Below are 15,943 nucleotides of genomic sequence, written 5' to 3'. Positions count from 1 at the left end.
AAACGCCCAGAACCTGGCGTTTAGCACCGATCACGAAGATTCAAGTGGGACCATGTTTGTAACTAATCAACAAGGCTTTTGGAAGATTTGATTTTGTGAATCACATGACCATTAGAAAAGATTTTTTTTAGGGCTTTATTTAAGTTTTAAATCTATTTTAATTAGGACTATAAATAGGATTTAGATGAGCCCACGCAGGGACCTCTCCTCCTAATTTTCATTCTAGATGTTCATACTTTTTCTCTACTAGGATTTCTACACCATGAGCAACTAAACCTCCATACTTAAGGTTAAGAGCTCTATTTACTTGGATGGATGAATAATTAATTGCTTTCCTACTCTTGATTTATACCTTGATTATTGTTTAAGGATTAGTTTCGCTCTTCATCTTAGGAATTAGTGATTATTAGGAAATAACGCTAATTCTACTTGAATTCTATTTGATTCTTGGAAAATTTATATAATTAGAATTACAGCTTGAAACCAAATCCTCACAATTTCTAATTATCTGGACTTAGTGTGGTATGTGACATATAACTGAACTCTGATTTGGGATTCTTAGGTTGTGTGGCGTGTAAACCGAAATTTGAACTTAAACCTCTAATACAAATGAGTGATCAAAGAATTGATGGTCAGTTGGATTAGAGGAGATTTGATTGCCTAGGAATAGGAATTCAATCAACTAGTGTCTGCTATGAACATAATCATTATATGATCAAGGTGGTTAACAATTGTTATTAATCCAGACATTTAAATATGCCCAAAACCTTAACTCCATTCTCATACCGTTTTTTTAATCGCCTATTGTTAGTTTTCTTAATTCATTTCTTTTTATGCCATTCTAACATCATCCCTTTATTTGAACTTGTCTAACTAGATTAGCTAATCAACCATTGCTTGCTTAGTCCGTTCTTCCTCGTGGGATCAACTCTCACTCACTGTGAGTTATTACTTGGTATGACCCAGTGCACTTACCAGTAAGTTTTGGTATTCAAAATTCTACGCCAAGTTTTTGGTGCCGTTGCCGGGGAATAATCGTGACTAACAACTACTAGTTGACTTGTTGCCTAAATTAGACCTTTTTCATTATTTCAATTTATGTTTAGTTGCTATTTTATTTTTATCTATTTTTGTTTCAAACTTAATTTTTATCCCTTTAATTTTTGTTTCTTTTAATTTTATTTTATTTTAAATTCTTGCCCCTTTATTTTTAAGTTATTTTTAGTTCTTTTCTCTTCCACTTTGGTGTACCTCATTGGGATTCTCTTCACTATTAGGTTGAGAATCTGACTTCTACCTTGCTTGAATTGTTTATCCAGAGAAACAAGGACATAGAGCCTTTTCTATACGATCCTAAGATTGAGAGGACTCTTCAGAAGTAAAGAAAGCAAGCTAAAGCTCTGGAAGTTCAAGAAATCTTTGGGGACAAACCTGATAAGGATGTTAACCTCAGCATGGCTAAGAATAATGATAATCTCGTGATCAATAATCCCAACAACATTCTACCTACTAGAACAACTTTGGGGTCTTATACTAACCCCAATCCTGGGAGCTTTGTGGAAAGTATTGCACCACCGGTTGTGTATGCAAATAATTTTGAGTTGAAGTCTCAACTCATATCCCTAGTGTAACAAAATTGTCAGTTCATTGGAATTCCGCAAGAAGAACCTAATCTTTTCATATCCAATTTTCTGAGGATATGTGATACAGTCAAGATCAATGGGGTTCCTACTGATGTGTACAGGTTGATGTTATTCTGTTTTGCTATTGGGGACCGAGCTAGTCAGTGGCTCGAGACACAACCTAAGGAAAGTATAGTAACCTGGGCGGATTTGGTTAGTAAGCTGAGAACTGACATCCAGACATTTAGGCAGCTTGAAGGAGAGTCTCTCTATAAAGCTTAAGAGAGATACAAGGTCATGATCAAGAAGTGCCCTCTGGATATGTTTATGGATTGGGTACAACTACATATTTTCTATGTTTGCAGGAGGTTCTTTTGAGATAGTGGCCAATAATCAGTACTTATACTCATCAGATAGGACCACGAAGAAAGGTATCCTGGAGCTAGATGCCTTGGATGCTATTTTGGCTCAAAACAAAGCCATGTCTCAGCAGAAAACCACCATCACTCAGCACTGGGAGGTATGCAAGTCTCTTCTATTGTTATCCCAGATCCTTCTTTTGATATAAGTGGTGGAATGTCTCAATTTAGAAGCTTTGGTTATCAGCAAAATCCCTCTGAACAAGTAAATTACATGGGCAACTCTTCAAGATCAGCCAATAAGAATATTTTTTCCAGGACATACAACTCGGGATGGAGAAATCATCCAAACTTTGGTTGGAAAAATCAAAAGCAAAATTAAAGGCAGTCTGATTTCACCAACAACAACCAGTTTAACTTGCAAAATCCTTTCAACCAGCAACCTTAATCTTTTCAATCAGAACGTCCACTCCCAGTGAGCCAAGACACCTCAGCGTTGGGAGCTCAATTGGCGGAACTTTTCAAGAGCACTAATAGTTTCATACAGGAGACTAGAGCCTCAATTCAGAATTTGGAGATATAAGTAGAACAATTGAGCAAAAGGCTTGCTGACAAGCCACCCAATACACTCTCCAGTGATACTATTCCTAATCCAAGAGAGGAGTACAAGACCGTCTATGTGTTATGTGGAGAGGAGGCAGATATTCAAACCTCTGATAATAAAGAGCAAGCTGGAGAAGACAAGGAGGTAGCCGAAAGGTTTGAGGAAGCCTCCCTCTTTCCAGTTGTGCATAATGGGAGCAAACAACCCAAGGTGAAAAACTTGATGCCTAAGAGTCAACCAAGAGAGAGTAAGAATGAACAATGCCTTAGGCTCCTGGAGGTATTTAAACAACTGCATATTAACACTCCTGTTGTAGAAGCTCTTGAACAAATGCATATGTATATTAACTTCATGAAGGAGTTGTTGTCTGAGAAAGTGTCTTTGAATGGGGGCCAAACAGTGGTATTGACTAGAGAGTGTAGTGGCATCATTTAAAGGAAGTTGCCAAGTAAGATACCCGATCCAAAAAGTTTCCTAATCCCTTGTACTATTGGAAACAGCACCTTTAATGGAGCATTGTGTGATTTAAGGGAAAGCATCAACTTGATGCCACTCTTCGTGATGCAAAAGTTAAAAATTCAATAGGTGAATCCCACAAGACTAGCTCTTCAGTTGGCAGATAAATCTGTACGGATAGCACACGGAGTGATGGAGAAAGTTTTGGTCAAGGTAGGCAAATTCTTCCTCCCAACTAATTTTGTGATTCTTGACATGAAGGAAGATGAAAACTTTTTTTTATCATTCTTGGGAGACCATTCCTAGCCACAGGGCATGCTCTTATTGATCTGGAAAATGGTGAGTTAATACTAAGGATGCATAATGATCGCCTAGCCTTTCATGTCTTTAAGGCCTTGCATTACTCCAACAATGAGGAGAAGTGCATGAAGACTGAGTCTATTACTCAGTTCCCTCTATAACCACCTGATGACACCAGGATTGAGTCACATTCTATGGGTCCTGTGGTGGAAAGCCACAGAATCCCCCCTAACATCAATTCTAAGTTTGGTGTCAGAAATGTGAGGATGCCTCTAGAAGAGAATCCTAGAAAGAAAGTACCAAGGGGTTAGAGAAACAAGAAGATTTTTACTGAAGATTTCTCACTAGGATTGAAAGTGGCATTCACTCATTATCCTGAATTATCCTATATGGTGAACTGGATTCTCTCTCTTGAGCATGTTGAGGTAATTCATGAATATACTGGGGGTAAGTTCACAGTGAGAGGAGAGGAGCTGAAGCATTATCAGCAACCCTCTCCATAGCAACAGGGGTGAACCGTTAAACTAATAACATTAAAGAAGCGCTTGTTAGGAGGCAACTCAACGCTCTTAGTATCCTTTAGTTGTGTTTTGTTCATTTCATTTTCTCTTTGCCAAACATGTTTCATGAATTCAAGGAAAAATTAGAGTAGTAAAGACAATAATAGGGCAACCATGCTTAATGTGCAGCTTTAGTTTAAACTATTTATTGCATATAAGGTGTTTGTGTTATTGGTTAATCAGAAATTTGAGGTTATCTATTTTTTGTGTCTTTTTCTATCAGGCTATTTTTTGAACCAAGATGATGTTAGAGTAGAGGTTTCAATCCAGAGCTTTTAATTTGGTTTCTTAGTCAAGTATTTGATGCTTGATAATCACATGCTTGGTTTAATTAAATTATGATATATCATTGCAACTTTCAGTTGAGAAATTAAATCTTTAGATCAAACCTCAGCTATATAATAATAATTTATAGTATGCTTATCATCACCCAATATTTTTACATTATTATTTCTAATTCTATATATATTTCTTTGGTAATTAATAAGCTAATTCTTTCCTTTAAATATGAGGAATTTATTTGGGAGAGACTTAATATTTTTTGGTTTTTTCGTCGGAACTACTTGTAATAGTGTTATTATCTAGTGCATAAAGAATTGAGTGGGTGTAATAGTGTTATTATCTAGTGCATAAAAAATTGAGTGGGTTTATTAACTATGGCATGGTTTATCTTCTTAGGATCTAGCTTTGTTAATTTTGCTTGTTTCCATCTCATGTCCTTTTGGATACTTTCCTTCTCTTTTAAATTTTTTGTGAAAGAGAATTGAAATTAAATAAAAATTCGCAAAGAGGATCAAGTTTCATAGTGTTATCCTTTTTCATGTTATTTGTGTACTGTTTTTTCCATATTTAATTTAACTTTTATGTATCTCTATTTTTTTGTATTTGGCCCTAAATGATTAAAGACATATTTTTTTTAGGTTTCTACTCTTAAGCATATTTAATTTTGTTAATTAAGAGTAAAAGGTGTGTATAATTAGTTTCGAGCATTGTTATCCTTGGCAGCTATTTTTCTTTTTTCCAATATTTGCTACACTAATTACTTTATATTATTTCCTATTTTAAATCTTTTTAAGAATTATATTGATTACACCTTTAGCAATCTCTTTAATTATATTTTTTCTAATTACCACAACTTACATAGTTTGAAGTTAATTTTCATGTATGCCTTGCGGAAATTTGTATATGAGTTTGAAGGTAAGATAATTGGTGATGCAACAAAATTGAATAGAATGAATTTGGTTAAGTGAAAGTTTATGATTTATCATTATTGTAATAAAATATTTTGGGTTAATATATTATAACAATTGTAATAAGTTCTTAAGTATTAATTATAAATATGATTTGTTGTTTTAATCAGTTTTTTTGTTCTATATTTTACCACATCACTAGCTTTAAGTGGAAAAACAATTAATTACTCCAATTGAATCTTTGGTTAGCTTAAGATAGAGATTGTGTGTCAATTAAGTGTGGGAAACTGTGGAAACTTGGGTTGATAAAAGTGTGCTGTGTTTAACTGACAAAAGTATTGGAAATTTGGGTACCTACCCATGTGAGACCAGAAAAATTAAAAATCCATGTGCATTGACATGCTATGTTTGCCTTTATGATTCCAAAAAAAAAAATTAAAAAAAAAAAAGAAGAAGAACAAAAAATATTCAAATAAGTAAGTAATTAAATAAGGGGACAAAATTACCCCAATGTTAAGTTTAATAAATGATCAATGCATATGTGATAAAATTAAAGAAATATTTGGTACATGAGTATGTGATACAAAAGTGGGAATTATGGGTAGCTAGGCATGATTTTAGAGTTACATAGAGTGTGTGTGTGTGTTAGGTAAGAGCTTAGGTTAGTCAAAGATTCATATTATAGCTCACTTCGCCATACATATATCCTCACCTTACCTTAGCCCCATTACAACCTCGAAAAGACCTCATGATATTTGCATTGGTATACTAAATTTCTGTTGATTGGTTAGATGAAGAACAAAGTTTAGAAAGCATAACTAGAGAAGAGTAGAGTGAATTAACCCTATACACCTGAGCGATTAGAGTGCATACACACTACCAGTGAGGGTTCAATGCTTGATTCTATATTCCTTGCTTTCATGAGTTATCTTCTTACAGGTTTACTTGTCTGTTATTGTATGATTTGAATTAGTGATATCTGATTTATGTTTGTCTTGAAGAACTTATTTACTTTTAACCAAGTAGACAGAATCATCTCAGCATATAGTTGCATTCATATAGGTTGCATCTCATGAGTCTCACTTCCCCCCATTCTTTCTTCACTGCTTTGTAGCTTCTCTTGAGCTTAGCATGAGGACATGCTAATGTTTAAGTGTGGGGAGATTTGATGCACCACTATTTCGTGGTATATTTTGTACTTAATTGAGTGGATTTTATCCACTAAACTCACACTTATTCATATAATTCGCATGTTTTACATTTTCCTTCCTAATTATGTGCTATGATTGAAAACATGCTTCTTTGGCCTTAAAATTGTTAATTATTAACCCCCTTTATACCATTCGATGCCGTGATCTGTGCGTTAAGTGTTTTCAGGCTTTATAGGGCAGGAATGGCTTAGAAGATGGAGAGGAAGCTTGCAAAAATGGAAGGAACACAAGAAATAATGGAGACAACCAGCGAGGATTGACGCGTGTGCGTACCTGACGTGTACGCGTGAATTGGAGTTTGCACGACGACGCGTGCGCGTACCTGACGCGTACGCGTGCCTAGCGCAAAAGACAAGCGACACGTATGCGTGACTGACGCATACGCGTGACTAGGATTTTTGTCAATCGACGCGTACGCGTGACATGCGCTACCTGCAGAAATCGCAGAAAACGTTGGGGGCGATTTTGGGCTGAGTTTGGACCCAGTTTTTGGCCCAGAAATGCAGACTAAAGCCAGGGGACAAGCAGAATACAATTCTCATTATTCATAATTTTAGGTTTTAGATGTAGTTTTCTAGAGAGAGAGGCTCTCTCCTCTCTCTAGGTTTTAGGATTTCTCTTAGTTTTAGGTTTATTTCTTCTCAATTCCAGGTTCAATGTTCCTTTAATTTAGTTTTTCTCTTCTACTTTTATTTATTCTAGCATTCTAGTTTATTTATTTTCCCAATTTGGTTTATGAACTCCATGTTAGATTTGATTTCTTTATTTAATGCAATTTGAGGTATTTCATATTTATGATTTTAATTTAGCTTTTTACATTCTTAGCTTTGGTTGAGTAATTAGAAACTCTTGAGTTATCAAACTCCTTTGTTGATTGATAATTAAAAGTTGCTAATTGACTTGAATCCCTCTAAGCTAGTCTTTCCTCAGGAGTTGACTAGGACTTGAGGAATCAAATTGATTCATCCACTTGACTTTTTTTCATAGTTAGAGGTTAACTAAGTGGGAGTAATGAACAATTCTCATCACAATTGATAAGGATAAGACGTCTAATTCTCATACCTTGCCAAGAGCCTTTCTTAATTATTAATTTACTTTCTTGTTCCTTATTAAAAAAAATCCCAAAAGATAATCTTCCATAACCAATAATAAATACACCTCCCTGCAATTTCTTGACAGACGACCCGAGGTTTAAACACTTCGGTTATCAATTTTATTAGGGGTTTGTTATTTGTGACAACCAAATTTTTGTACGAAAGGATTCTTTGTTGGTTTAGAAACTATACTTACAACGTGATTACTTTTGTAAAATTCTAAACCAGCTAAAATCCGTTCGTCAAGGACATTTTTTTTAAATTTATTTTCAGAAGCATAAGTCTCACATCAGTACTTAATAAGAAGTTGCCATAAAACATGGAAACCCAAACCTTTCCCATTATCACAAGCTCTTTGCATATATTTCCTACAAGTATCAAACGATCGAAGCAAGCTTTAAAAGTTTATGGTTGAATTGGTTACTTGATTATATAAGTGCAATAAAGAGTGAAAAAATTGCAAGAACTAGAAAACCTCAAGGATAGAATCTATAGCAGTTTTTCCAACACTACTTTGGGATGCATAAGACAAGTGTAGTTATTCACATATATTAGAGTGAGAACTAAGTTCTCAAAATTAAGAATGGACATTAATCTTGTTAAATCAAATGTCATTGGCAACAAAACTTGCATGCTATAAGGAGGAGAATGGAGAGCCAAAAGCCATCTTTCAAGCAAATGTAACGCTTCTACAATATACAAGAAAGTTCATATCTTTCATTATAATCAATGTGAGGACTTGCTACAAGTGAGTGGGCCTTTGGGGAATGATGTGTCACCATGCTCAAACATGATTGCCATCCTATGTGAGCAAGACAATAAGCAAAAAGAAAAGAGAAAAATGAGTTCATTAGAGCTGTCAAAATGAGCATTAACTCGCGAGTCATCTCAGATTGCTCGTAAAAACAGGTGAGTCAACCCAATAAAATCACAATTCTTTTAAAAGTGGGTCAATTTATCTTGGCACGTATAACTCGCGAATTCAATGGGTTCAGGTCAAGCAAGCATGAGTTAGCTCCTCTAACTCTTTCTTTTTTTTTCTATTTGGGTATACAAAGTCTCTTCTACTATACAAAATCTCTTTCTTGTTAACTATTATGTAAAACTTTAGATAATTTGCTATAAAAATACATTTTAGTTATATGGATATCAAGTAAAAAAAGATTGCTAAAATTATAAAATAATTCTTTTACAAAAAATGAAAATTGTGTTACACGAGTCGATTTGTCTAACTCATTATCTCAGACGAGTCTAGTCGAATTGGCATTTCATTGGCTCATTTACAATATGGGTCAACTCATTTTTCTACTTTTGGCTCGCTGCTCGTGACGAGTTGATTCGAACTTGCTCGGCTGCTTGTTTGATATCCCTAGGGTTCATTGTTAAGCAACTAAATTAGAATATTGTACTAATTATTCACCATGTTTTAAGGGACTGACTCAATCATGGCACTCACATAAGAAATGTACCCTACCACACAGAGCTTTACACTTAAGTCGTAAATCAATGGTGGCGAGGCATTATTACTCTTTGACTTAGAGAACATATATAATTATAGAAGGATAATGTTAAAACTAGGAGCCCATAAAGAAAACTTGAATATCGCTAGCCGTCAAACACTCACGAACGTTCTAAAGCAATAGAGCATCGTATACAGAAGTAGAAATACCAGAAGTTTAATAAGAAGGTATATAATAACGTATATACATAATAGTCACTAGTCACAACCCGTGAAGAAAGGCTGTCTAGAATTTTACATCTCTAACGAAAGTAAAAAATATAAACCTATCTCTCCAATAAAAAACCTCTAAGAGGAATTATAGTCATATACAATACAAACTACAAAATGGGAAGAGAACTCTAGTGTCAAAATAAAATTCCAAAAAGTAATCATCTTCACTTCATCACCTAAATCCCGCACTCTCAACGAGGTGTGTTGCATCCTGTATCTGAAAAACAAGATAAAAATAATGGGTGAGAACCTGAAGGTTCCCAGTAGGGTAAAAATTCCTAATAAAGACTACATAAGAAAACATGAAACTTCTTGGCAATCCTAACTTCCAACTTCATAGGAATCCAAGCCTAAGGTCTTAACTAATCTGTATAGGATTAATTTGCTAAGGTAAAAGTACTTTAAACTACCACTAGTCTCATCCACTCCCAATAGCGATCATCATTATTTTCAGTATCAAATCTATCAATGGGATCAACCACAAACAATAATGAATACAAAGGAATCACAAATAAAAGACAATTATGACAAGTTGCACAATTAGCAGTTAAACAGAATTATCAAATAGGCAAACCAAGTAATTATGTACGCCCAGGCAATTACAAATAAATGCACATGATGCATGTCTATCATACTAGCGTGAGCTCACATGTCAGTTATACTGCCAGACTCGGTAGCTAACTCGGACATCATCTCTCTATTGCGCATCCCCAGGAGGAATATAATTGGGAGAGTGTATCCTATCACCTACTCCTAGAGGTATCACTAGGGAGAATAAATCAAGGGAGAGTGCCCTACCATATTCTCTTGTGAGACCGTGCTATATAATTCGAAGGAGAGTACATTTCCATCTTGCAACCTGAGAGAATGTGGGGGAATAAAATTGAGGGAGAGTGCCCTACCACCTTTCCCACATCTGCACTACAACTTCGAGAAAGCGGGACAAAACCACCATCCTTACTCGATGTCGGTTCCTTATCAACAACGCAAGTGGGATGAAACCCACGTCATTACCACTTAATAGTCACATTTCAATAATAATCACGCAAGCGGGACAAAATCCACGTCCTTACTAATCAATACTCACATTTTCATCATATTCAATCATAATCATAATCTTAACCAATGTCATAAGGTATAGTTCATCATAACACCATCTGTTATTGAAATAAATAACATCATCGATCAGTGAGTGGGACAAAATCACCGTTCTCACCATGGGTAGGACGAACCACCATCCTCACAATATTTATATCTCAATTAACAATCCTTAATCGGGGAATGATTCAATAAAAATGATTATACCCAGCCCAACATATTCAAAGCCTTTAAAATGGAGATTAAACTTGATATGGAGGTTACAGAAAGGTACAGGCTTGTTGGAAAGGCTGGACAGTTCAAAATCAACATTTCATAAAATCCAGGGGAATGGTGTGTATGCAAGCATCGTGCGTATGCATGGAATCCAACACTATTCTCACCAAAATCTCGTCTTATGCGTATGTAAGGATCGCACGTATGCGTGGATCTGCCATCATGCGTACGCGCGGAACTAGGCACTGCTGCATAATCTTGCATAATTCGATTTCAACCACCAAAATTCAAAAGATCATAACTTTTAGTACACAATTTATTTTGCTTCCACTCTTCAAAGACAATAAAATAGACATCCCCAATTTTATTTCAAAACAAGTTTAATTAATTTTAAATTTCCTAGTGCCAAGTTATGGCCCTTTAAAGTTGAGCTAAAAATCTGCCATAGTGCAGATTTTTTTGAACTATTTGGGAAATCCCCAATTTTACACCAAATTGGCATCCATTATATACCAACCTAGCCAAATCCAAGCCTAAGCTACTACTCATCAATTTCTCTCTTGTTTCACCTAGCTCTGGACTACATGCCTCATCTCCTCCTTAATTTTTACTCCTCACAAAATTTTTCCAAACAATTAACAATATTCACTCCAAATTAAATTTTACATATTCATCATACAAATTCTAATTTCAACAATTAGACTACAACACATCAATACATCCCAAGCAATAGGTGATGGGATATTTTTGTGGAAAAACGAATTTCTCCAAAACACCCAAAACTAACCGGCAAGTGCACCGGGTCGCATCAAGTAATAATAACTCACGGGAGTGAGATCGATCCCACAGGGATTGAAGGATTGAGCAATTTTAGTTTAGTGGTTGATTTAGTCAAGCGAATCAAGATTTGGTTGAGAGATTTGTGATTAACCGAATTGAAATTGCATAGAAAGTAAAGGAAATGGGTAAATTGCATGAAATTAAAGAGAACTGGAATTTAAAGTGCTGAATCTTAAAGAGCAAGAAATTAAATGGCAGAAACTTAGAACGCAAGAAATGTAAATTGCAGAATCTTAAAGTGCAAGAAATATAAATGGCTTGAATTGTAAGGGAATTGGGAATTGGATTTGCAGAAATTAAACAAGGAAAAGTAAAATTCAACAAGCAGAGGAGTAGAAGATAACTTGGATTGAACCGGATCTAAAAACAGAATTGTAAATGAGCATGAAAAGCATTAAACAGAGGATGTAAAATTGGAATTCAGATCTCAGGACCCAAGAGACTAGATAACCAAGTCTAGATCTCAATGCCTTCCTAGATCCAACAAGAACAATTGCAAAGGAAATGTAAATTGCAAAGAAAATAGATGAAAGAGCAAGTAACAGAAACTGAAATTCAATTAAGCAGTGAATTAAACAAGATCCCAAGGTGAGATTGAAACAGAAGTTCTTCAATTCTCCACCCAAGATCCGAAGAAAGAAAATTAAAGAGTGCTGGGCAAGAACAAGGAAGAAGAGAGATCAATTCTCCTCCCCAATTCTCTTGAATTAAAACAACAATGCTAGAATGTAAAAGTGAGCTCTCCACAAAACTCCCCAATCAAACCCGAAAAGAAAGCTCTATGAAAACTAAAAAGGGAAGCTCTCCTTAAAAACTTAAATCCTATGCTATTTATACACTTTCTTCAAATGGTCTTCAAGCCTTCAATTGGGCCTTTGCTCTTGATGGAATTGGGTTGATAGAGGCCTTGGTTGATTGCTCTTGGAGTTTGGAGAAGAACCGAATTGAACCGGGTTTGGAATCATGAAAGCTTGAGTAAAAGTTTGAGTAAAAGTTTGAGGCTAACTTTTACTCCAACTTTTCACATCAGCCACCCTTCTTTGCTGATACCAACGTTGGGGCAAAAGTTAGGGGTCAAACTTTTGCTCCAACGTTGGCCTCCCCTTGCATACTCATGGCGCCAACGTTAGCCAAAAAGTTAGAGGCTAACGTTGGCGCAAACTTTTGCTCTCCAGGGTGTGTTTTTCATGCGCCAACGTTAGCCAAAAAGTTAGGGGTTAACGTTGGCGCAAACTTTTGCTCTCCAGGGTGTTGATTTGTGATGCCAAAAGTTAGCCAAAAAGTTTGAGGCTAACTTTTGCTCTAGCTTTTTGCCCAAAAGTTAGCCAAAAAGTTTGAGGCTAACTTTTGGTCCAGCTTTTTGCTCCCTGGTTCATTTTCAATTAATCCAAAAATTTGAGCTAAAGTTTGAGGCAAACTTTTGCTCAAACTTTTTGTCCTCTCTTCCTCCTAGCCATTCCTTCTTGCTTCAACCTTTCTCCAAGCTTTCTTCACCTATCATTAATCAACCAAACACATCAAAGCTATGCTCAAAATCATGAGATATTCATTCTTTCATAATATGTGACAATTATAGCATAAAACCTCATGAAATTGCATTAATTCATACATGGTTGATTAAATCAAAGGAAACATAAAAATCTACCCAATTGGCTTGCTTATGGCTCAAGAAAGTGCATAATTCAGTTGAAAACAATAGAAAAAGGCTAGTGAAACTAGGCTAAGATGACTTGTCATCACAACACTAAACTTAAAGCTTGCTTGTCCCTAAGCAAGAAATGATTTTTTTGAGAAGAAAGAATGAAATGGAAGAGGATGTTCATGCTAGTAGAGTGTTATTGGTAGTTCAAGGGGTTTTATGTGGATATGTAAACACTCACCTCTTATTGATTCTTAAGCCTAGAAAGTCTCCTTCAAGCTTCAAATAACATACTGCTATGACCTCTCATTATTTCTCTATGCTTGGCTATTGTTTTGTTCATAAGCTTTATTTGAGTGTCATGTGTAGCAAGTTCATTTCCTTTTCTTTATACTTGACACATTATTCACTATAGACACTTGGCTCACATTCCTTCTTAGAACATTGATGCCCAGCACCTTTTTGGGTTACTAAATGCCTTGTAGTTAGGTTGCTCTTGATAGTGGACTTTCAGCTGATGATCCCGGGTTAGTTAACCCAAGTCATCAAGTGTTGATGCACTCCAAAGAGCTTAATAATCCAAGCAGATCCTAATACAAAGACACCACATGCATATATTCTAAGGTTCAAGCTATTGGTGTCCAGCTTTGTTTCTTTTTGTTTTTCTTTTGTTCTGCCACTCTTTGGCTTTTTTTTTTCTTTTTTTTTTTGTTTTTCTTTCTAACCAAGGATTTTTATTTGATTGAGATTCATAGACAGTAGGCCACTCTATACTTAGAAGGAGACATCCTAGTTCTTTTATTCACTAAAGTGAGTTATTATACAATCACACACACACCACCACTTACTTTTTTTTGTACTTCTATCTAACAGAGAACTATCTCACTTCACATTCAAACATTTCTTTTATTGAATTGAAAATGCAGGGGACAAAGCATGCGTTTTGTTCAGTGAAAGTAAACACACAAGCACACACATAGACTAGCTTACTTATTCTAAGAGAAATTCTACTTGTATTAGATGAACACTTTATCAAAACACAAGTCAAAACATTTTTCAACAGTAAGAGTTAAGTATAAATACAACCTATTGGTTTGCAATTCCCTTGTTCTTCCTTCTGTTGTGCCCTTTTGAGTTATGATGCATAGTGTCTTCAAATGGTGGTGAATTCCCTGCATAATTCTCAAAAGTTGCTTGCTTCTCAAGCCCTTAGATGACCAGTTAGTATGCATGAATTGAGTGTGGCTTGTGGATTTAATTTGGTGTGGGAACACCAAACTTGAGTTCTTGCCACTTCTCTGGATACAGCAGGTTAACTCTAGGAAAAATCTTGTGTCCTTGCTAAAGGTTATGAAGTTAAGACTAAAAAGCAGTTAAGTGGTTGAATAATCTGTTCGATTGCTTGGAACTAACAATGTGCAGGAAGTTAGAATGTGCTTTTGAATGAGGTTTTGGTGGAACACCAAACTTAGAATCCTCCATTCTCCCTTAAGTTGTTTTTGGTGTGCAACACCAAACTTAGCTCCTTGCAATACATGTCAATTATTCAACATTTTTATTGAAAAAGCTATGAAAAGAAAACTACCTCAGGTTGGGTTGCCTCCCAACAAGCGCTCTTTTATTGTCACTAGCTTGACATCCTTCAATTCCTTTCAGGAAGGCTGTAGGTTCTGGACCTCTTTTTCCTTATCCCATTGTCCTCCCAAGTACAGCTTTGCTCTGTGACCATTTACTGTGAATTGATTCTTTGTTGCTTCATCTAGCAGTTCAATGCTCCCATAAGGAAAACCTTTGTCACCAAGTATGTGCCAGTCCATTTAGACTTAAGTTTGCCAGGGAAGATCTTAAGCCTTGAGTTATATAGGAGCACTTGCTGCCCTGGCTTGAATTCCTTCTTTGTGATCTTCTTGTCATGCCACCTCTTAGCTCTTTCCTTGTATATCTTAGCACTCTCATAAGCTTCTATCCTGAATTCATCTAACTCATTCAGTTGCAACAACCTTTTTTCTCCTGCAGCTTGGGAATCAAGGTTGAGGAGTTTAGTGGCCCAAAAAGCTCTGTGTTCAAGCTCTACAGGGAGGTGGCAGGATTTGTCATACAATAGCTGAAAGGGTGACTTGCCAATAGGAGTTTTGAAAGCTGTCCTATATGCCCATAATGCATCTTCTAGCTTCCTAGCCCAATCTTTTCTTGTGCTTCCCACTGTTTTCTCTAGGATCTTTTTTAATTCCCTATTTGCTAGTTCAGCCTGGCCATTAGTCTGAGGGTGGTAAGGTGTAGCCACTTTATGGATTACTCCATATTTGTGGAGGAGCTTCTCCATCTGTTTGTTGCAAAAGTGACTACCACCATCACTGACAAGACTCTTGGGCACTCCATATCTTGTGAAAATGTGCTTTTTAAGGAATTGGAGGACAATCTGTGCATCACAGGTGGTCGTAGCTATGGCTTCCACCCACTTTGAGATATACTCCACTGCGACTAAGATATATCTGAAAGAATAGGAAGGGGGAAAGGGCCCCATGAAATCAATTCCCCATAGATCAAATAATTCCAGTTCCAAGATGAAGTTTTGAGGCATCTCATTCCTTCTTGTTAATCCTCCTGCTTTCTGACATTTATTACATTGGTGAACATATTTTCTGGCATCCTTGAAGATAGTTGGCCAATAGAAGCCGCTCTGCAATATCTTTGCAGCTGTTTTCTCTAGGCCAAAGTGTCCACCATAAGCTGAACCATGGCAGTGCCACATGATATCCCTCATTTCACTCTTAGGGACACACCTTCTAATTACTCCATCAGAACATCTCTTGAACAAGAAGGGTTCATCCCATAAGAATTTCTTTCCCTCATTGATTAACTTCTTCACTTGTTGCTTAGAAAAGTCTTGAGGTATCTTTCTTCCCACTTTGTAGTTTGCTATGTCAGCAAACCAAGGTGTTTGCTGGATCTGCAAAAGGTGCTCATCTGGGAAGCTTTCGTTCATGGGCTGAGATGCTTGTTGAATTGTTTCATGTGGTAG

The sequence above is a fragment of the Arachis ipaensis genome, chromosome B1, assembly GCF_059453495.1.
Source record: "Arachis ipaensis isolate K30076 ecotype BB chromosome B1, ASM5945349v1, whole genome shotgun sequence".
In the NCBI taxonomy this organism is placed as follows: Eukaryota; Viridiplantae; Streptophyta; class Magnoliopsida; order Fabales; family Fabaceae; genus Arachis; species Arachis ipaensis.
This window is presented reverse-complemented; position numbering follows the sequence as displayed.